The sequence below is a fragment of the Zalophus californianus genome, chromosome 8, assembly GCF_009762305.2.
Source record: "Zalophus californianus isolate mZalCal1 chromosome 8, mZalCal1.pri.v2, whole genome shotgun sequence".
NCBI lineage: Eukaryota > Metazoa > Chordata > Mammalia > Carnivora > Otariidae > Zalophus > Zalophus californianus.
Genome location: NC_045602.1, coordinates 30,084,214 through 30,103,471, shown reverse-complemented (window position 1 = coordinate 30,103,471; position 19,258 = coordinate 30,084,214). Strand labels below are relative to the sequence as shown.

The following is a 19,258-nucleotide window of genomic DNA, read 5'->3' as shown; positions in this document are numbered from 1 at the left end:
AATACTTTAGGTTGGTAAAAAAAAAAAAAAAAAAAAGAGGTGCGTTAATATTGCTGGAAATAGGCTGACATACAAGGCTATTTCAGAGTAAGGGGGGGGGAACACAATGGTGGGATGACGGAAGACAAACAGAAATCAGAAGAGGTGTGGAGGAAGAGACGACAGGAGAGCGACAGGAAGGGTGAAGAAAAGAACGTCAAGAAAATTTCCAGAGCATGGGCGCCTGGGTGGCTCAGTTGGTTAAGCGACTGCCTTCGGCTCAGGTCATGATCCTGGAGTCTCGGGATCGAGTCCCACATCGGGCTCCCTGCTCAGCGGGGAGTCTGCTTCTCCCTCTGACCCTCTTCCCTCTCGTGCTATCTCTCATTCTCTCTCTCTCTCAAATAAATAAATAAAATCTTTAAAAAAAAAAAAAAGAAAAAAAAAGAAAAGTTCCAGAGCAAATTAATCACTACAGACACAGGAGCTAAGTGGCCTGGGCAGAAATCAAGGACAAAAGAATGAAGGAAGAATGGCAACATCTTCAGAAGAAAACCGTATACTTCTGAAGGGGACACAGTGTCCGGTGTGAGTGAAGGGCTTCTGACTGGAGGGTGTTGGGTCTCTATTCTCAGCGGAAACGTCCAAACTGACTTGGATGCTCTCCCCACCTCTGTGCTCTCTGACCACTGCATCTGACTTGCGGAGGGTGGGATCAGAGACAGAGCCCTGGCAGGGGCCTTCACTGTGCAGCTGGCCATGTGCTGAAGCCAGGACAGACTGGGCTCGGGAAAGCAGCTTTCAACTGCAGAACAGATTCTCCCATTAATCAGGAATGGTCATGGGAGGGAGAATCGGAGCCAGTCAGCTACTGGTCTGGATATTGCTAATAATTTCTCTCTTTGGTTTCTGGAGGATCTGTGCCAGGGTTTCTTCCAACTGCATACAGCAACTATGATTTTGTCTTTGTTTTTGGAAAAATGGGCAAGCAATAATACCGAAATAAACTATGACTAGAGCCGAAAGGGTAAGCTTGAATGAAATTAGGCCCATGTAAAATCAAAGACAGGTCAAAAAATACTAAATTTAGTACGTCTCTTCCTTTCAGAGGACAAATAGAGAGTATTACAGTGTGAGTGACTGTCCTGGTTTCTATCACCAAGAAATCTCTAATAAGGACGTACTTCTCTCCTTATCAGGTCAATGATAATTAACATTCATCATCATGACCTGAAGTATTTCCAAATTCTGAATGTGTTTTATACTTAAGGATACTTTCTGATGACCAATCTATTTAGAGCATCTCCTTATTACATTCTATTCTGACCCCCTCTGATTACGAGCCTGCAGTGGACCCTCAATGGCTACAAGTTGAAGCCCAATTTTTCTTTGTATTTCACGAGTGGTCTCTTATTATAATTTACTCTTAATCCATCATGTTTTCAATCATGAGACATTTATTACTTTCAAGGGGCCAAGCCCTGTCTTTGCCTTCAGGGGAAACAGGCAGGCATGCAGGAGAGTAAAATATGGTGTTAAGTACACACCCACAGAGGTCCCACCACATCCAAACAGAGGTCTTTTGGTTAGGAGGTGGGAGAAGGGATTTAACAGAATGGGGTTTCCTCATGGAAAGCTCAGGAGTGCGCCTGAGAAGTGATGCGTGTACTCGCAATTCCCTCTGCTGGCCTGGGATTCTAGGGTGTGAGTAATCATGCCCAAGAGAGGAGACACATGTTGTCATAAACTTAAAAAAAAGAATCTGTGAACAATTTTAAAAGGAAGCTAAGCAGATTGGGGTGTAGGTTTTGTTGACATCCCTGGGAAAGAAGAAACAGAAGCATTCACCAAAGTCAAAGAGAAAAACACAGCCTCAAATGGAAGAGAGAAAGGATTAGATAAACCAGTCCCCCGAAGACCAAGCTGAATAACGGCCACCAAGAGCCACCAAGTTGGAATCTTTGGAATTTTGCTCATGTGTTCCAGACAGTGTAAGACTTTAACGACTTAATTTCCAAATGTCATCACTATCTAAAGAGAAGAACTCAAAATCACCTCTACCCCCTCGTATACTTTGATGCATTTTGAAGGCTAATTTTGATTCCACCCAGTTTTTGCTCAGTCTTCCCCATCTCAGGAAATGATACCAGCTGTTCAAGGCAGAAGCCCGGGGTCCAATATGGAATCCTCCTCCTAATGTGACCGCCAAATTCAATCAAGTTGAGACTTTGTAACTATGCATCCAAAAGACACATGGAATCCCCTCCCTTCTCTCCAACTCTCTTGGCCGACCCCTGGTCTGGCTGCGTATCACCCTCCTGGCTCTCCTTCTTCAGTGCCCTAACCAAGTCCCCTGGCTCCACTCCAACCTCCTCCTATAAGACATTTTCCACAAAGCAGCCCAAGCTGATCTTAAAAAGGGCATCCTATCATCTCTGTCTGAAGCTTAAAACCTTCCAATGGCTTCTGATTATATTTAGAATAAAATCCAAACTCCTGGCCTTATAGTCTATTTGATTTCGCCCCTCCCTACCTCTCCAGCGTCCCCTTGGGTGGTTCTTCCCACCCTCACTCACTACCTACAGCCCACTAAGACCCTTAGCCTCCCAGCTCACAAAGCTCCTTCCCACACCGGGTTGCTGAATATGCGGTTCACTCCGCCTGGAATTTCTTCCCCAGGCTCCTTGCACAGCTCACTCCTTCTTAACTTTCAGTCCAACGTAAACATCATCTCTTCAGAGAGACTTTCTCAAACCATCCTACCTTGGTCTCGGCATTCTGTTGTTATCCAACTGCACTTATATACTTTGATTTATGGCTTTTATTTATTTTCCCTGTTAAGACTGAATGCTCAAGGTTATGGGGACCTTGTCTGTCTCGTCACTCTGTATGTAGCACCATGTCTGACACAGAGCAGTGCTCAATAAGTATTTGTTAAATGAATGAATGAATGAATGCAGGAATTAGGGGAAACTACACAGGCATTTGCTAATAAGGGCAGATGATTATCCCCTTCAACGTGAGTTTATAGGATAAATACATTCCATCTACAAAGTTTGGACAAAACACAGCATTGTGAGTCTGATGGCTTTTGGGAACTACTTTTAAGGCTACTTTTAAGTCTGTTAAATCTGTGCATAATAGTATTGTTTCCTTTTTTGTATCAGAACCCCACAAATGACCCACAAGCATTGGTGACACCAAAGCCTGGGGACTGCAGCATGGAGTGGCTAAGGTAACCACCAGCAAGAGAGGCTACCAAACTCAACTTCTACAAGAAAAAAACATCTAGGGGATGCTGCTTCACATTATTAAAAATCTCAGGAAAAGCTTATTGGACGTAAAGCTGAGAAAACATGGAAATGTGAAAATGTCCCCAGCTTACTGTTTTGATAGGAGTATTTAAGTTAATGGGATGGCAGATGTCACTGCTCCATTCCCCAAAGTCTTCAATGAGCTCTCACTGGTCAGAAGTGACAAATATGGCTGCAATGGAGCCGAAATAAAGCACCCATGTCAAAATACATGCACTTTATAGGTACTTTAATTAAACTCGGTTCTCGGCTCCCCTACAGAAGACACTCTTGAAGAAACATCTTCAAGCAGCTGAAAAACCAGGTGAAGATCCCAAACTATATACAGATGATATAACATGAATACAGTGCTAACGACTCCAGAAGTTCAAAATAATTAGGGCACCGAATGCATTAAGTCGTGAGTGCATCTATTTGTATGTGCATGTAGGTACCCAATGCTATATGACATTTGTTCTTGTGTGGGACTCTGTCCGCTTTCTGGTTCGAGGCTTCCTCTGAAACAGCAAGCCATTCAGGGAGGCCCTGCCTCGGAGCACAGCGCAGAAACTATTGCTCTTGGCCTCACGACTGTCCTTTCCAGCTTATGTGAGAAGGCCGTGTTGACTGCACTGTGAAAAAAAATTAAAGGAAAGAAAAGCCCTACTGTTGTAACCGTGCCAAAAAAGTATAAAGAAACAAACCCAGATGCTAGAATTTAAGGCATTTCCTCTGTTTCGTGACTATGTCCTTTAACTGAAGGTCAAAAGAACATTAAAGGATTTAAATATCTGAAAGCCTGGAGTGGATACTTTTGTGACCCCTCTCCGTTTATGTGCGCCGGAGACGTATATTTAGTTGACATTTCACACGCAGCATTCATTCAGCGGCATTCAAGGAAAATCCTGGTATCGCTTTCAAACAGGACTGATTTAAATTGAGTGCTGTATATTACTACAGATTGGTTCATTTCCCTGACAGCCTGAGTTCTTCCACAAAGCCGGTAAGAAAATAAAGTCAGTCGTAAGCCCACCGCACATTTACTACCCCCTAATCTCTCCGTATGTCTGGGTTGTCATTTTAGAACTATTTTTTTGTGGGGACATTCATTTATTTTTGATGCTACAGATAACAGTCAATAATGTGAGATATAATCGTTTTCTCTTCTCTTCCAGGAGGTACTTAACATAAGACTTATAAAAGACCTCAAACATATTTTCTGGTAATAGAAAACAGTATGTCAGCCCATGGGACATATAGCAAAAGCAATCATGTAACATTATATTCAGAAAATGTCTGTCAAATGGGCCACCCCATTTGGTGGCATGACTCCTATCACAAAGGAGTTCTTTGAAGAGATGGCAAAACTCTTTGACAGAGATTAATATGACTAAACAGCAGATGACACGAAATCGCAGAGCATCAAGTTAGTATGTGCTTTAACTAAAAATCCCTTTGAATTGATGAGTGATACAACTAAGAGATATTATAAAGATCTTACATCAACTGAGAGAGCAATAATACACAGCAAAGAACTCCCACTGCAGGGCTCCGAATGGTCAAATACAGCAACTCCTTAAAACAAACAAACAAAACCCCACCATTTCACTTAGGCTGGTTGAGAATAGCTTCATTTCAGAAATTTGGGCACCTTCATCCTACATTGATTCTAACCTTCTTCCCCAGTATTCTCCTTCTCCATATATAGAAAATTGAAACACAGTTTGTAACTTAACAACCACTCCGTTTTTGTTTACCAGAATTCTGGGTTATTTACTGGAATGTTTTAAATAATTCTGTTGGGAGTCATCATGGTTACTAAAGGACATACCATCTAATCGTGACCCGTAGCAGCTCTTGTCTACCCAGAGGAAGAAAAGCTTTCTGACTTGTTGCTCTAGAAATGTCAACAAAAGGAAGACAGTTTTAACTTTATCTCTCATATTTCCCCTGCTACTCAACAGGGTCAGCTTTACCAGCATGTGGGAAGCAGATAGACAACACAGTTTAATAGCAAAGTTGGGTGTGGTTGTTATGGTGATAAGGGAAATTAAACTGGAAGAAGTTGGAATAATATTTATTTGAAGACTCTTGCCTTATCTTCCATAAGCTATTCACAGAGTGCATAACATTACACCAGTTCTTACAAAGCACTGTGGAACATATAGCTGGGGGATATATTCTAGGACTAACTTCTACCATCCAAGAAGAGCAAAATTTCCAGGAAACTCTTAATCATAGAATGTTAACACTACTGTCAGCACTGTCATCTTTAATAACTTATAGGTAAATGCAGACACAGATATATCAGGTAGGATAAAAATTATCCTATGGTTATACTTATTTTCATGTATTAATGTTATATCACCACCTATGTATTTGCCTATACACATCTAGCTATAGAGTCATACATGTACATGGAACATGGGTGTATACAAGGTACTTTTGGTACAGAAAATATACAAATGCATGTAACAGGATTTTTTTTTAACAGAAATAAAAAAAAACATGTTTCCTAACACACATGGGCACACACGATTAGAGATCCGCATGGGATACACTCTTCGGATTCGATGTTTGCTTAGTTATTGAAATACCCAAAGGACCCCCAAGGAAGACATTATAATAAGCCTTGAATTTAGGCAGACACGAAGCCAGGCCAGGAGGCATGAAAAAACACATAGATAACATTTTTGGGAAGTTCCATGTCGCACTGAGGTGTAACACCACGGCCTAATTTCCTTTGAAAAATTCCTGACAGAACAGAAACAAATTGGCTCTCAGTCAGAAAGTATTCAGAAGGTTCCACTGTGATTAGCAATGAGAATGCCAAAAGGCACTGAGAACATACAAATGCAGTAATATTAGATCTTTTTACTACCACAGAGATAAGTATCACTTTAAACATTACAGGCAAGGTAGTTAGAGAGTATGAAGATCTCACTGATTGTCCAGATCTGGGTCAGGCACAACCGAGCAACTGAGACTATTTTTTTTTTTTTTTAAGATTTTATTTATTTATTTGACAGAAAGAGACACAGCGAGAGAGGGAACACAAGCAGGGGGGAGTGGGAGAGGGAGAAGCAGGCTTCCTGCCGAGCAGGGAGCCCAATGCGGGGCTCGATCCCAGGACCCCGGGACCATGACCTGAGCCGAAGGCAGCTGTTTAATGACTGAGCCACCCAGGTGTCCCAGCAACTGAGACTATCAGATTTTGTTTCATGCCTTAGAGAGTAAGCAAGCAAGGTGCCCCGGAGCCATAGCAGGACCACCATGGGACAGGTCACCAGGGCCTTTGCTCAACCTAGTTTCAAGGATACTTGCAGAAGCCACTTTAAATGCACCTCTGCCACAAGCTCAAACTGCATCAGAACACTGAAACAGGCATCCCTTCATGTTGCAAAACCACACCCCTAATATTTATAAAAGCTCCGTGAGGCAGACTGGACTTTTTTCTTGTCAAAGCAACAGGAATAGTAAATAGCAGTCTTTTATATAATATAAATAAACAAGATCAGAATGTATTCTAGATACACCCCCTCTCCCTTCTGTTAAGGGGACAACCAGTGGTCTTACCAATCCTTCTCATTTCCAGGACCTCAACTCTCAATGACAGAACACGGGAACAGATTTTGAAGAGGAAAAAAAATAATTTTTTTTTTCATTTTCCAAACCGGGTAAAAGGGAGAAAAAACAACAACAACTTGAGAAGAACATGATAAAATATGAGCTCATGTTACTGACACAGAGCTTTTTCTCTCTGTCTATAAAACTTGGATTTTATCTACAGATATATGGATATATTAAGAAGAAGAAGCATCAGTTTTTTAACAGTATTAAATTCTTGTATTGTTCTTTTGTTATTGGAACAGGAAAAGAAAGGCTACTGATAAGGAGAAAGCACTTTACTTGCTTTTCGGGAAATTAAAAAAAAAATTCCAGGGACAGAGAAAAGAATAATGAAGGGTAGGAAAACTAGGAAGTTGTCAGCCAGGAACAAAGAACACATCCATGATTTAAAGGGACATTCCAGTCTCCTACAAATTCATACAAATATTAATTCATCACATGTTAATGTCTTCCCTCTTCCAGCTTTACAGGCACTGCTTATAGCTGTTACTTCCTCCCGATGCAAAAAACACTTAGCAACAGAGACTGCAAATCAAAAGCAGGAAGGCACCCAGTAAAAGTGTATCCCCAGCTTCAGATGTATCAACAACCAATGTGAATCCATTATTCTTACCTTAGAGAGCATGCACCATTAAAAGAATGGTCTCATAGGTTTCAAAATTATTCAAATGCTCAGAACAGCATGCTTTGTGGTTGGTATGAACTAGGGAAGTCACATTTTATTTTTATTGGAATATTTCTTTAAAAAGCCCCAAATATTGTTTTAGTGCTCTTAAATATCTTTCTTGAGAAAGTTCTGTATTTCACAAAGAAGACGGACGCACCAGTTCTAGGAGTAAACATAATATGCCTATGAATCATAAAATAGCTTTTAAACGAATTAAGGTGAGCTGTGATTTATTTTTTTCTCAGTATCTTCTAGAAGGTCTCCCATGTGCAACCCTATTCAGACTGGGAAGGGCCACTGAGTTATTACAGCTGTCTTCTCAGGGCAAGATCCTTTCCATATCACCTCAAATGCAACCATGGAGCTGGGCTGGCCCCAGGCCCACGCTTCCCAGGTGTGGGGACACGCTCTTGGGAAGGGGCAGGACTGACTTCCGGGATCCCTGATCCATCCTAAAGAGCTTTCCTACGTCTGGACTGAAGGCCTTTCATAGGAATTCCACAATTAGAAAGGATTAAAATGCAAGTGCTGGTTGAGGTAACCTTCTAGAGTGTAATCAATCAACGAGAGTAAATAATTCAACATTTTGCCTAGATTACAGGAGCCGAGGGTAAAGAGAGAAAGATGATGCCAGGCTTCTGAGGTGGGAAAGAAAACTGAAAGAACGGAATGGGGCGGCCACCGGGGGAAAAAGACAAACCGGCGATCTTCACCATTTTCACTTAAGGTTGGCTCCATTAACCTTCACTAAGAAGTGGAAGAAATTGTAGCTTTGACTCAAAGTCTATCTTTATGTGTGATTGTATGCATTCAGCCCTGTCTCCTTCCATTAATAAATGTCTCTGCTGTTTTAAAAATTAAAACCTTCTTTATTCAAAAAAGTTTCTGTGTGTCTGTGTGAGGATCATTTAATCAAGGTAGGAGTAACTATGTAATACTGGCAAGGCTGAAAAAGGTTAAAAGCACAGTATCTACCAGAGAATCCTTGCCTATACTGATACAATTGTAAGGACATCTGAAATGATCACTTTTTGATGGACTGCAAATGAAAACCACCAACTTTGCCTGAGTTGTCCAAGATCCCAGATTATGGTTTTGGAATACTAATTATACTAACTCATTAGCTGTGCCCAGAAGGTACAACTCCAACTCCTCTATGGGGAGTGGTCAGGCTCCCTTCGGAGCAGCTCAGAAGGCCAGGATTTCAGATCCTTTGCTCATGTCAGGAAAAACCCTTGTGGGGGCCAGGATTTAGCAGGACACAGCTGGGCAAAGCCTCAACTCAGCAGCTCTTCATGAGAGAGCAAACGCCAAGCCCTGGGAATAACTGAAAGGTCACCTACAGTCAAGTCAGAAACCACAAATATGCAAGGGCCTGCTCAGGGTTACCCAGAAGCTAAAACGCTCACCTGCTAAAGGCAAGCTGCCTCAGACCAACGTTTCTTAAGCATCTCTGGTAGATGGAAATAGAAGAGTTCTAAGCTTGACCCACAAAGAATACCATTTCTCTGACTGAAAGTGTCAGGTTCTTTTTTGTCCTTTTAACAGTGAGTGTGTTTTAAAAAAATATATACTAAGTATGTGGTATTTAATCTTGAAAGAAGCATACACTGGTAGTAAAAATCGTTTACCTACAACTTCTGGTACTCCCATACCAACCTGGGAGCAGGCATAGATTGGGAGAGGACAGACAGACGTCTGGGCTCTACCCAATTTGGACAGAAGAGAGGGCTTGAGAGCACAGAGAATGAGTTAAAGCAAAGAAGGGGGGGCATTAGTAAGTGGAACAGAACATTATTGACTATTTACATGTAACTGCATAGAAAGCATCATTCTAACGGTCAGACTGAAGATTTGCTTTTTTTACACCATTTCCTGGAGCCCCAATGTGGCTGAATAAAACACTCCTCTACATAGATATACACAGACAGACACACACACACTCCCCTCCTAAGCACTAGGATATAAAATATTTAATCATGACAGGTTTTTGTTTTTTCTTTTTTTTCTGCTGGGCACAAGAAATCACAACCACCAGAAGGTCACTATATGACTTCCAACAGTTAAAATGCAGGTATAATTATTCAAGCAACTGTTCCTCTCCAACTGGTCTCATGCCAAGTTCCTTGAGTTTCCTGTTTTGATTTCCCAGATATTTGAAACTGGTTTCCGCCTTTTGGTAGCCCTTTTTTTCCCCCTGTACCAGTTATCAAGACATCAAAACAACAATTTGTACCTATAACATAAAATTCTAAAACACTGATTTAGTTGTCAACCTAAATAAAAAATGTCTACTACTTGTGAAAATAAATCATGGTGTCTATGCTTTCCTCCCTATGGCATCGCTGGAATCTAAAATGAAATACATATATTTAGATGTCAAAGTCACTTTATGTGCTCAAAAAAAGAAAAGAGAGATCACATTACTGATTTCTGATTGTTTTTACAAAGAGGGGGGACAGCAATAGAGATTTAATGTTGCATAAAAGCCTACTGTCTTCATTAAGCATGCATCTTTCATGACACTTGGACAGCTAGAGGAAAAATCAAAATCAGGAGGACCTTGATGGTAACAAGGACCCTCAGCCACCTGGGAAGTAAGGTTAAATGGCTTTTTCTTTTTGGTCGAGGGAAGGGTTAGTGTCTCCATACTTGATAAGCACTGTAAACTGAGTTCCTTGAAGATAATTTTTTAAAACTATTTAGATGAGCTAAAGCAATCCATTCATAAACATAATACTGGTTTCAGATACAACTACCCTAAGAAAAACGATCTGCGATGCGTAATTTTAATGAAGTGCATGACTAACTTAAAAATTATGAATTGGTGGAAGTTCTAGAGTAGAGAAGGCACAGCCCCTGCAACACAGCACACTTGGCTCCCCAAGAAGGAAGAGGCAGAGCTTGAGAGCTTACCTCTTTGTTTATGGTTATTATTTTGTCGTTAAGTACAGATATTCCATTATCAAGGATTACATAAAGGCCAAGTACTTCCCAAAGGTTCTTCCCCTAAAATGTTCTATCTTCATCCCATTTCAATCCTCCCTTCAACCAAATAATTACAGTACTGATAAGCTGTAAGGACTTTATAAATTTAACTCTGCTATATTATAATCTTACAGTCATATTTTGGGAAACAAATGATTTGACTTTCAGTACCTCTGATCCTGTGAATTAATGATTACACCAGATCATTTTTACTACAGTCAATATTATATAGTAGGAAAGATTTGGGGATAATGACATTTAAAACCATGTAGATCGATATAATCAAAAAATTCACAAACCTAAGGTCTGAGACATTTTTCTAGTGCTTAGCAATGATCAAACAGGTAAACTTCTAGAAAGAATCACCTCTACTAAAAGCAATTTCCTCAGCATCCAAGTCTTGAGATTTGTTTAGTTTTTCATCATGTGAGCCTATGTGTGTACTATGAAATACCTCAACTGGGTTTTAATTTCTTTTAATATTTACTTGGAGAAAAGTTTTAAAAATCATATGATACAACCATTACTATGTATTACTATTTGAAGGCAGGCTTTAGAACAGATGCTTTATATTTAAAAACAATGAAAGTAGCAGATCTCAAGAGTAAGTCCAATGATCACTTAAAGATAAGACATTCTCTCCTCGGGAGGCAGATTCGCATCAACCCTCTATGACTAATGGTTGGTGCAGTGAAGAACTAGCAGCACAGCCTCTCCTGGAGGCTCACCGGAAATGCAGACTCCCCAGTCCTAGTCCAGTCCCTGTAAATCAAAATCTCAGTGTGTCCGTTAAGCTCTCTCAAGTCTAAGGAACCTAGGAAACTCCCTGTGCACATGACGCCCAGGCCTCCCCCGCACGGACCGCGAGCCCCACGTGGGAACATGGATTGGGGCAGAGCTGGGTGCCTCTGTCATCCCCGCACATATATTATGGGATGGCAGCAGATGTCCTGCTACGGCTGAAAGTGTCTCCACCCTGCACAGTTCCAGTGCCCAGAGGGTCAAGAGGGAATTCAGTTGCACTGTCCCAAAGACAGAACGGATGGTAGATAACGGGCCCGTCTCCACTCGATCACATTTCTGTGGGTGTTTTTTCTGACAGCGTGGTCCCTATTCCCAGCACAAAATGTCTGAGAAAAAAGTTGCGTGGATTAAAGCATTCAGTATCGGATTTCTTTCTACATGCTAATTAAATTTTTGTCTACTGGCAAATGTTACAGATGGCATCGCAAGGCAGTCTATCTGATGAGGCCACACACACACAGCACAGGTTGTACTGTGGGCTACAGACTGAGGAAAAGATAAGCAAGAATAAAATGTAGCACTTACACTTGGGTGAAAAAAAAATAAGGGAAATGTAAAACACTAAAAATGGAATAATAAGCCCATATAATAGTAACATTTCCTCAGGTACAACTGAAAGAGTAAATTTAGAGCAAAATTAATAAAAATTAAGGCTCTGAAGTGACTGTTTTTTAGGTTTTTAAAAACTGAAAGGAAAAATTCTATAAAACAGAAGTCATTTGTCTATGTTAAAATTAGTTTAGCGCCAGAAGATATAGCCATATAATGTAAAATCAATCTTCCTTTTGTTTTAAGCAGAAGAGAAAAAAATACAGGTATCGAACTAGCTATATAAATTCTCTCATCTTTTTTTTTAAGATTTTTTATTTATTTACTTGACACAGAGAGAGAGAGAGAGAGAGAGAGAAAGCACAAGCAGGGGGAGTGGCAGGCAGAGGGAGAAGCAGACTCCCCGCTGAGCAGAGAGCCCCACATGCGGCTTGATCCCTGGACCCCAGGATCATGACCTGAGCCGAAGGAAGACACTTAACCAACTGAGTCACCCAGGTGCCCCTCTCTCATCTTTTTTCTAACCTTTAATTTCTGCCTCAGCATATATATTCCAGGCAACATAAGTTTACAGAACAGATAAATGCTTGAAAATACCATTTTAGACACTTAGAAAATATCTTTAAAAAAATCAAATGCAAGATCCCACAGCGTATCTAAAATGTGATTCTATTTATGCATCTGCACCTTTAGGGTCATTTAGAAAATAGCCCCTCAGTTAAATGCAAAACAAAGTCAAACCGGTAGACTCAGATGTAGTGACAGTATGTGCTCAATACTTACTTTTTGAATTAATAAATGACTAGAGAATGAAGATGAATGAAGAAAGCAAGCAGCTCTGAAGCAAAAGGAGCAGCCCCAGAAGGTTATAGACAACGTTGAGAGGATTCTTCTGGACCGAAAGAGTCTACCACTGTAGAGCTGTTTCTTTACCTTCCCATCCAACTTTCACTGGCCTTAGTGTCCCACCCTGGGTGGCTCTAACCTCAGGTATGGGTCTGACCAGCTCCTGCACTCTCAACACTTTTAAAGGCTTTTTTGAATAAGGAAGGGAGTACAGATCCGTCAATCCATCTATAATTAGTAATTAAAATGATATACTCCATTTTATACCTCCCACTCTCAGGGGGCAGTGACACTTGTGTTTGAGGCTGACTGTGGGCTGGCCGCCAGTGATGGTCCCTAGGCTTTCTCTCCCTGGGCTGGGGGAACACTTCCTGCACACTGCCATCACTGCATTCGTGGCGTGCTAACGCGCCCAGCCACGTCTGTCCTCCACAGAGCACATTACTGTCACGTTAAGCTTCCTAAAAACACTCATACTCCTCACATCGCTTACATACTCATTAACAGCACCACATTCTCCCTGGGAAGATGACTCACGATCCTTATCTCCAGCCCAGATCTCTGAGTTCCAGACTGCTAGGTCCTGTCTTCCCCTTGATCTCCATAGACACCTCAAACACAACAAAACAAACTCAATATCCACCTCATCCAACCTCCCATAGAGCTGCTCCCCTTGTGCTCCACATTCTAATAAATAACACCACTAAACAGCCTGACCTTCATGACCCCTGAGCATCTATCTTGACAATCACCCCCTCTTCCCCAAATTTGGCCGTCTTCAATTTCCGCATGCTCCAAAGTCAGTCAGCCACTAAAGCCCATAGCCTTGACCACTAAAATTTCCATCTGCACCCTTCTGTCCATCCTCTCTTTTCTATCTCCAAGTCTGCTCTTACACTCTCTCCTTCTCCTTCGGTTGAGCCACCCAACATACACCTCAGAGTTGAACGTAGTTGAGCAGTTCTTACTTGGCTACTCGATATAAGACGATGTAAAGTATCACATGCCAGTTTCTGATTATCTTTTCTCTAAAATATCTTGTAGAGAGAAAGTAATTAAATGCAGCCCCAAATGATAAACCATTGAACGCTACCTCTTAAGTGCTTTTGGCTAAACTAAAGGAGAAATTTCTTAAACCCCCATCCTCCTCCTTTTGCAAAATGTTCATTGTGTGTCTCCAAATAGGAGTAAATTTCACATAATCTATACACTAGTCCAGTAATCCACATGATATGTAATGCAGCAATGCCTAAAAAGTGCATTTAAGAACACACTTTATGGATCCCACACAGATATCCCTTCAGCTAGTCTCCTCTGTGTGGACTGGGTTTTTATTTTTCTCTAGAATCTCCCAACAACGTTGTACCTCCTTGCAGAAAGGGCTGACTTCCTTTCAGGGATATATTATCTTTGTAGTCCTTAGTATACTTTCTTGGAGTAAGTATACATGGTATACACGGAGCTTGAATGCTACTTACTGAGTTAATTACATAAAAAATTACTTAAGTGACAAACAGCTCTACTTGGGTGTCAAATTTAATTTGTCCAAAACAAAACTCTTGAATCTTCCTTAAATCTACTCCTGCTCCTAGGAAAGGGCACCACTTTGCTTAAAACCCAACATCTAAGCGTACTCCTTGGTTTCCCTTTCCCTCACCCCCGATGTGCAATCCATCAACAAATCTAGTTCCAAATTATATCTCAAGTCCACCCATCCCTTCATCTACAGCTCTGAAGTCTGAACCACCATTACCTCTTCCCTGAACTACTGAAAGAACCCCTACCTGAGACTCTGTTCCTGTTGTTGCATCTTGCGGCTTCCCCCAAGTCTCTGCTCGACCAGATCCAAGTTATGCCATACCCTCTTCCAGCCCTTGGACAGCTTTCCTATGTCCTCATGATAAAATCCATGCACCTCACCGTAACTTACAAGGCATTATGTGATCTCACCCCCACCTTCCTCTTCCACCCCGTGACATTCCAGTCTCACGGACCTTCTTGCTTTTTCTTGCTATTCCTCCAACACACCAAGCTGGCTTAGAACTTTCACATTTGTGATTCCCTCTGAATGGAATTCCCTCCTGTCAGATCATCCTAAATTTGATGCTCTCTTGCATTCAGATTTTAAAGCAAATGCTCTCCCTTCATGGAAAACCTCCCTGACCTCTATATCTAAAAGCAATTTTCTCGCTAATCCCAGTAATTCTCATATCATCCTAATTACTGCTTTCCATAGCTCCCATCACATTATACAATATTTTATGTTCATTTTTGTGTTTCCATGTCATCTCTCCCCTTCTGAATGTCAGCTCCATCAGAGCTGTATCCCTAGCCACTAGATCTGTGCCCAGTACATATTTGGCACTCAATAAATATTTGTTGGATGAATGAACGTTTGAATGTTTTCCAGGGTGTTTTTCATTCTTCCTGAACTTGGTTTCATATTTCTGATTAATTTTTGAGTTTATGACCACTCTGAACTGTAATAATTTTTTAGAAAATAAAAAAAAAAGAAAAGAAAAGCCACTGACCCCAACATAAGTCATATCCACACTTGAAGGTCCACCTCAATCACTGTATTGTGGAAATCTTTGGTGGCCACTCTGACTACGGTTATTAAGCTCAGAGTGGCTCCTCCAGAGCACCGGGCAGCTGCAGGGACCGGTACTGTTCTTGCTACTTTCATCCCCTCCTCTGATGGTCCATCAATTTAACTTTTGTGAAGCTCAATAACACATACGAAATCAAGGATGAGTAGAGAGTGGAGCATAAAATTATAAGCTTTGTTAAGACCAGGGTGGGGTGACCTGCAGGTCATTCCCTTTATCAGACTTCCTCCTCTTTGGAGAAACACAGAGGATTTGACAAGCCTTCCGCACAGCACCATGGCTGGCTGTGATCCAGTGTCTTGTTGCCTCTACAGTTGTGACCAACTGATCTTACGGTGATGTGGTCATGTATTTAAGGAAAGAAAACATTTGGTAAAATCCAGGACCAACTCCTCCCCTTTTAAAAGGATGTAAGTAATACACAGGAACTTGTTTAATACCCAGAATCATGAGTATTCTTCATAAATCTATAAATATGATATTGAAATGCCCTGCAATGACTTCCACACTTTTTTTTTCTAATGTTGCTGTGGTTATGTTTAGAACTCATGCTCAGAATTTACTCCCAAAGCATAGAAATGAGGACACGTGCTTTCTCATTACGCTCTGGCAAGAATACTGCTCCTTCTGCCCCACTCCTGACCCTGCACACCTAAACGCTAAAAACTGCCCCAGGAGAATGGACCTACAAAGAGGGCTTTAACTAGAACCAACTGTTCATCTTCCCACAAGAGAACACCAAGAACCAAGTCTAATCTACCAGGTCACTCATCGTTGCTGGACTCTCACCCTCATCGGGCTCTGCAAAATCATCCATGCCCTGCACGACCCCCATCCCAAATCCTTCTCCTGTGCCTTCTAGAACTCATGGTCTATCATCGCCACCATCCCCTCTGCCATCATTCTCCCCTCACTTCTGTGTTTTAACAGAAACCTGGGTACTCCCTAGCTCCTCAGTCCCTTGAAGTCCTCTCGTGTAGGGACAGCTTCCTTTCCCACACTCCATAAACCTGAGGGTGGGGCGGTGTCCCCTCTGTTCTCACTGCCGCTTTCAGATCACTCTTCCCTTTCCCCTTTAAAAAAGGAAACCTCATTCACGTGAAGCACATGCAATGGGGGACTGTGGACGTGCTGCATGGAGCTGCATCTTCCCCGATCACTGCTTCTGTCCTTCCTGGCACAGGTCACACACTACCACTGGGAAGATTCCTGCATGACCCTCGATCTCTGCCCTTCTCTTCCTCTCAGACGTACCAGGAAAAATCCCAATCGTGGTCAGATGCAGCTCTCCACCTACACTGCGTCTGCACAGAAGCTGGAGGAAACACACGACTGTGTCAGCTGGTGGCCCTTCAAGTGTGTAACTGGGAGCCTCCAGTGAGCTGCCAGCGCCAGCGCGCGAGCAGAACCCACTGCCCTGGTTACTGCTCGTCCCCCCTCAAACCGAGACGTCTGGTTTACCTCCTCCGCCTCCTCCTCAGGATTTCACACCTCTTCTCCCACCCTCAGTGTCAGCTGACAGCCTTGTTTTATCGTGTCTGAGAAAAATAATTTTGCTCCTCTCTCAAACACTTGGCTCCTGCAATCATGCCCCTTCTTACATTAAGTGCTTTCTTGCTTTTTACTAGATCATTCTTGTCATCATTCAAACATGCTGTAATATCCTCATATTTTTAAAATCCCTCTTGACCCTCTATGTCCCTAAAACAAACATCCCATTCTCCAGTTCCACTTTCCAAACATCTCAAAAGCACAAACATCTCAAAAGTGTCCCTACTTCCGTGTGACTTGTACTATCATTCTTGTGCTATTTCGGGGGGGGGGACCCTAGAATCATCTTTGTGCATTTTCATCCCTGCCACAGGATCTATGTTAGCAGATACTGTAGGTTCTTTCAGCAAAATGGTGTGTATCCATCTCTTCCTTGCTGTTTCCCTGCTAGCCCCCAGTCCAGTCTCTAGTGGCACCACATCTAAATAACTGAAACAGCTCTCCAGGGAGCCTCCAGACCGCAGTATCTCCCCTGCTAACCCAATCCGCATCCCCCCCACAATCCCATCTGCTGATCGAGGGCTTTGCCAGGCTCTGATTCTCTCCGCTCATAAACCTGCAATGGTTCCTGATAGTTCCTCTTACTGGGCTAAAGCTCCCTCTGAGATGCGAAGACACTCTGTCATCTAGTCCCAGGCTGCTCCCCATCTTTATTTCCTCTAGCCTATCAACATAGGTTGATAGCAACATAGGTTGCTCTTTTAGTCATTTTTTTTTAAAGATTTTATTTATTTATTTGACAGCGAGACAGAGAGAGAGAGAGAGCACAAGTAGGTAGAGCGGCAGGCAGAGGGAGAGGGAGAAGCAGACTCTCGCTGAGCAGGGAGCCTGACACTGGGCTCAATCCCAGGGCCCTGGGATCATGACCTGAGCTGAAGGCAGACACTTAACTGACCACCCAGGTGCCCCAAAACCTTGCTCTTTTAGACCACCGTCCCCAGTGTCTTACTTAAGTCATGTAAATCCTGCTTGTATGTTTCATTCTTTTGTCCACATTGTTCTCCTTCCTAGAACCCATCACCACGCAAATTCCAAATTGTTCAGACTCTACCTCCTCCATGACACCTTACCCTGCAATTCCAGGTCACACTTTTCTGGCCTTAAATTCCTAGAAGCATTCTAAGTCTTCATTCCTATTAACAACTCCATTGTACACAGTACCAAACCATCACTAATTCTTTCATATGCACTTGAAAATAGGCAGGGCTTTCTCCTTCAAACTTGTTTCTCAGAAGAGGGAAATCCCTAATACTGACTTCTTATAAGATCTTGAATATTGCAGGGTGCTTTATTATGAAAAAACAAAGTACTCTTTGTAGAGGATACATTAACTTTAAATGAGCTCCACCAGTTCTACTTTTGGATTATACAGAGGTCAGCTGACAGAATCTCTTTAAAAAAAAGAAAAGTAAAGAAATTTAATCAGCTACAGTAATTATTCCTGAGGGAATGCTCTCAAAATTGGAAGTGCTGGATCTTATAAACAGCCTTCTTAGAATCACTTTAAAAATCAATGCCATTAATCTCCACATTGTAAAGATCATAAATATATGCCTAACTAATTAAAAATGCAACTGTCCCACTTTTATGTGAAAAGACACTGAGTTCTGAACAAAACTTGTGATAACTTAGATTCACAACCTACTTTTTGTGATAACTTAGATTCACAACTTGCTGCCTGTCAGACCATTCAGATGGCAGTGAAGAGAGCCTGCCGGGGAACAGGGGGTTAAATGACTTGGAAAGTAGCCGGAAGAAAGACAGTGGCAGTGACAATGATACATTTGAAACGTTTGGGGGAAAAAAAAAGTTCTGTGAAACGTAAGAGTGGCAAAAATCATCTAAATTGCTGTATTGTTTTAGATCATGTGATTTTCAATATGTATGAGTACCTAAATTATTGCAATAGACATCTATATCCCTGCAAGTTTATATGCTACAATTGGCAAAATACTCTCTTTTGGCAAGCAATGGGGTAGGGAGAGGGGTGAGCAAAGAGCCACAAGATGGTAAAAATGAGTTAGGTAACATGTTGTCCAATATCATGATGCAGTTGGAAGAATACTTTACATGGTTAGTCCCAGGCTTGTTACTGAGAAGTTGCATGAAGCTCAGTTCTCCAATTTTCCAATTTAAGGACCAGAGTAAATATTACCTAAGACTCTCTGTAGTTCTAAAACTTTATTTCCATTGTTTCCTACTATAATCTCTTTTAATGATTTAGCAGCATTGGTAAATACGAAGAGAAAAGCTATTTTAGAGGCAATTATAAATTTCTTATTCTTTATTACCATTTAATGAGTTGGAAACTTAACACAATTCAACAACTTCAGTCCTGCTGT

The 19,258-nt window shown here is 41.6% G+C and overlaps 1 protein-coding gene across 4 annotated transcripts in view; it reads right to left on the bottom strand.

The window, feature by feature from the left end:
• Positions 1–19,258, bottom strand: part of CRIM1 (cysteine rich transmembrane BMP regulator 1) — a 185,828-nt gene that overhangs the window by 125,934 nt on the left and 40,636 nt on the right. The gene's annotated exons all lie outside the window — the stretch shown is intronic.